This window comes from Callospermophilus lateralis, chromosome 3 (genome assembly GCF_048772815.1).
Source record: "Callospermophilus lateralis isolate mCalLat2 chromosome 3, mCalLat2.hap1, whole genome shotgun sequence".
Classification (NCBI taxonomy): domain Eukaryota; kingdom Metazoa; phylum Chordata; class Mammalia; order Rodentia; family Sciuridae; genus Callospermophilus; species Callospermophilus lateralis.
In genome coordinates, this window is record NC_135307.1 from 54,914,298 (window position 1) to 54,918,779 (window position 4,482).

Sequence of the window (4,482 nt, forward strand, 5' to 3'; positions counted from 1 at the left end):
AAACTGTGCTAGAAATCAGAAACAACTTGGAAACAAAGAATGGTTGCTAATGCACAAAGAAAAATAATGTGGTGTTTGCCCCTTATAGCATTCTATGGACATGAAAGGAATTCCCATCTATCAGCTTCTCCTCCATTACTAAACTGAGATGATGAATGGCAGATGTGATGTCATTGTCACATTTGGCCTTCTAATAGGCTTCTCCTGAAAGCACTGAATTGAAGTCTCATTTTGACAGCTGTTTCAGCAGATAGAAAGCATCAAATCCAACCCACCATTTTCCATCCGCCTTCTCTCCCACCTAAGTGTGTGCTACCACCTCATGGAAGATTCGATGGATATGGACATGAGCCCCCCTGAGGTCCCAGAACTACCTTTTCGGTTGTGAGCTAAAGGCTGACAAAGATTATCACTTTAAGATGGATAATGTTGAAACTGAGCACCAGTTATCATTAAGAACAGTCAGTTTAGGGTCTGGTGCAAAGGATGAATTGCACATTGTTGAAGCAGAGGCAATGAATTATGAAGGCACTCCAATTAAAGTAACACTGGCAATATTGAAAATGTCTGTACAGCCAACGGTTTCCCTTGGGGGTTTTGAAATCACACCACCTGTGGTCTTAAGGTCGAAGTGCAGTTCAGGGCCTATCCATATTAGTGGCCAGCACTTAGTAGCTGTGGAGGAAGATGCAGAGTCAGAAGATGAAGAGGAGGAGGATGTGAAACTCTTAAGTGTATCTGGAAAATGATCTGCCCCTAGAGGTGGTAGCAAGGTTCCCCAGAAAAAAAGTGAAACTTGCTGCTGATGAAGATGTTGATGATGATGAAGAAAATGATGATGATTTTGATGAGGAAGAAATTGAAGAAAAAGCTCCAGTGAAGAAATCTATACAAGATACTCCAACCAAAAATGCACAAAAATCGAACCAGCATGGAAAAAACTCAAAACCATCAACACCAAGATCAAAAGGTCAAGAGTCTCTCAAAAAACAGGAAAAAACTCCTAAAACACCAAAAGGACCTAGTTCTGTAGAAGACATTAAAGCAAAAATGCAAGGAAGTATAGAAAAAGGTGGTTCTCTTCCCAAAGTGGAAGCCAAGTTCGTCAATTATGTGAAGAATTGCTTCTGGATGACTGACCAGGAGGCAATTCAAGATCTCTGGCAGTGAAGGAAGTCTCTTTAAGAAAATAGTTTAAACAATTTGTTAAAAATTTCCATCTTTGGGCTGGAGATGTGGCTCATGTGGTAGCAGGCTCGCCTGGCATGTGCAGGGCGCTGGGTTCGATCCTCAGCACCACATAAAAATAAAATAAAGATGTTGTGTCCACCAAAAACTAAAAACTCTCCCTCCCTCCCTCCCTTCCTCTCTCTCTCTCTCTCTCTCTCTCTCTCTCTCTCTCTCTCTCTGTCTCCCCCCCCCCTCAAAAAAAATCCATCTTATTTCATTTATGTAACAGTTGATATCTGGCTGTCCTTTTTATAATGCAAAGTGAGAACTTTCCCTACCATGTTTGATAAATGTTGTCCAGGTTCTATTGCCAAGAATGTGTTGTCCAAAATGCCTGTTTAGTTTTTAAAGATGGAACTCTACCCTTTGCTTGGTTTCTAAGTATGTATGGAATGTTATGATAGGACATAGTAGTAGTGGTGGTCAGCCATGGAAATAGTGGGGAGACAAAAATATACATGTGAAATAAACTCAGTATTTTAATAAAAAAAAAAAAAGAAAGAAAGCATCAAATCCAAAATTGGAACAGGAAGCCACACAGCTCTGTAGAAGGAGGGTCTTTAGAAGGGATAAAGAAAAGAAGACAATAAAACAAAATATTTTGGAGAAGTTGAAAATAAATCTGAAAGAAAAAAAATATAAACTAATTAAACACACACAAAAAAAAAACTCCTTGATTCTGTAGTGTACACTATTTACCCAGTTATGTGAATACAACTTCCAGCTTTCAACTTTCTAAATCAACCTATAGATAATCATAAAAGAGCTAGTTTTGGTTGCAAAATAGAATATAGCTATAATTGTTAAACCAAATTGGGCTCAACTGTGAGAAAACCCAAAATAATTTTGACTTAAACTTGATGGAGGCTTATCATCTTTCCATGTGAGCACAGCCTGCAGTCGTCTGGGGCTGGTCTGGAACAGCTCATTAGAAGGCATTCAGGTCTCTTCCATCTACAGGAGACTTCTATCTCAGAACTCATTAATGGCTGCTCAAACAATAACTATCACATTCACATTTTATATAGTGGGAAGGAGGAAGAATGTAAAGAAAAATGTGACCTCTCCCTTCAAGGACATTTCCTGGAATTCAGACTCAACATTACTGCTTCCATCCTACTGGGTAACTACACAGCTATACTTAGTCACAGGGAGACTGGGAAAGGAAGGTTCTATTCTAGGCAGCCATGTGTCCAGGTAAATAGAGTTTCTGTTGCTAAGAAGGAGGGAGGGATGAATATTGGGTGACAATATCTGGCCTTTGCCAATTATCATCTTTGACCGTGTAAAAGAACAGATAGCAAAATTTATAAGATAATAGTAGGTAAGAAAGCAGAACAATGAAGATAGTTACAAAATAAGGTATTAGGAAATACTATTTATATTCACAAAAATTATAAGTTCAAGTAAGAAATTTGAGGAACTAAGTGATTTGGCTATTAGAGAAAAATGAAAGAAGGTGAGGAATCAATATAAGAAAGTTAAATCATAATTGTCTATATTCTCTCTGGGAAACAGCTAGGGAGGGGTGAGAAGGAAAGCTGCAAGAGGAAATACAGTGACAGCCAACTTAGTGGGGAGAGTCTGAAAATTAAAACAAAAAAAATTAATAGAAATTTTTTTAGGGTACAGGACAAGTTGGCTTCTAAATTAAAGACTTGTAGATTTATTCCATTTATGAATTCCTCTCCTCTCATACACATAAAAAACTTAATCTATTCGTGATTCTTATGCATGGGAGAAGTGATGATGATATATCTTAATTAAGAAGAAGTGAAAATTGGAGTTGTACACAGAAATGATACAGTGACTTGTATCTCCAAAATCCTCTAAAATCCTAAAAGTCCCTTTCAGAATCCCTTCAACCATTTCTATCTATCTCTTCAAATTCTAGTCAATTTCATAGGCAATGAAATTAGAAAAAAAAAAGGTTTCAAAGTTACTTTCTTCCCTTTTAAATATCTGTTCCCCGTACATCTGGGGAGAGGAGAGAGGCTTAAAGTTGAGCTGATCACCAGTGACCAGTGATTTAATCATCATGGCTATTTAATTAAACTTCCATAAAAATTGAACAAGAGATTCCAAGAGCTTTCTTGTTGTACTGGTGGAGTTTCAGGGAAGGTGGCTATCAAAGCGCACCAAAGCTCTGGGTCCTTTCCCACATTCCTTACTCTCTGTGTCACTGTCTCCCTGGTCATCTGTATTCTTTGAGATATCCTTTGAAATAACTCAGCAATCTCTTGAGATCAGGCAACCTCTCAGACAGGGGAGGCCAAGGAAATGAGCCCACACATGAAAAGTTTGACACCCAGCTTTTTCTACTCTGCTATTTTCCAGAAATTATAATCCTTTCTTGTTTAGGTTCAGCATTGATGCCAAGAGTTTCGCTGGAGAAATTTGCCATTTGATAATCCAGATGATAAGTCTTGATAAGTGATGGTTATTAACAGAGTGACATGAATTAGCATGAACTGGATACCTCCTGGGATGAGAGATCAAAACGTTAAAATTCTTACCTATGTTATTTAATTTAATTATTTTATCTGCCCATTTCTGGTGTATATCTTATATTCTATGGAACATACCAATAAATTACGTGGACTCATAGTTAATAAATCATTCTACATATAAATAAATACCTTCATTATTAATATTGAAATGTTAGAAAAGGTATCTTCTCAATGTTTTAACATTTTTTATATTTACGTACACTTTATGATACTTTAAAAATAATGTCACAATGTTATCTCATGTTTATTAAGTTTGGAACTCAGATGCATTATGGGTTAAATGGGCTTGGGGTCAGGCACAGCCTATAAGTCCAGCAACTTGGAGGCTCTCACAGGAGAATCTTAAGTTCAAACCCAGCGTCAAGGGGGGTTTTCGAGCACTTGAGGCTGACTTTGAACTTGAGATCCTACAGAGCTATAGTAACAAAAACAGGATGGTATTGGCACCAAAACAGAAATGAAGACTAATGAAACAGAATAGCAGACACAGAGACACATTCACATAAATACAGTTATATCATTTAGACAAAGGTGCCATAAAATACATTGGAGAAAAGATAGCCTCTTCAACAAATAGTTCTGGGAAAACTGGAAATCTGTATGAAATAGAAATTGAACAACTATTTTTCACCCTGCACAAAACTCAACCCTAAGTGGATGGAGGACCTAAGCTTTAGACCAGAGACATGCACTTACTAGAAAATAAAGAAGGCCCAACTCTCCATCGTGTTGGCTTGGGAAC

At 37.5% G+C, this 4,482-nt stretch overlaps 1 pseudogene; it reads left to right on the forward strand.

Moving 5' to 3' along the window:
* Nucleotides 1-322: 322 nt before the first annotated feature.
* On the forward strand, nucleotides 323-1,213 carry LOC143393794 (nucleophosmin pseudogene; annotated as a pseudogene).
* The last annotated feature ends 3,269 nt before the right edge of the window (nucleotides 1,214-4,482 follow it).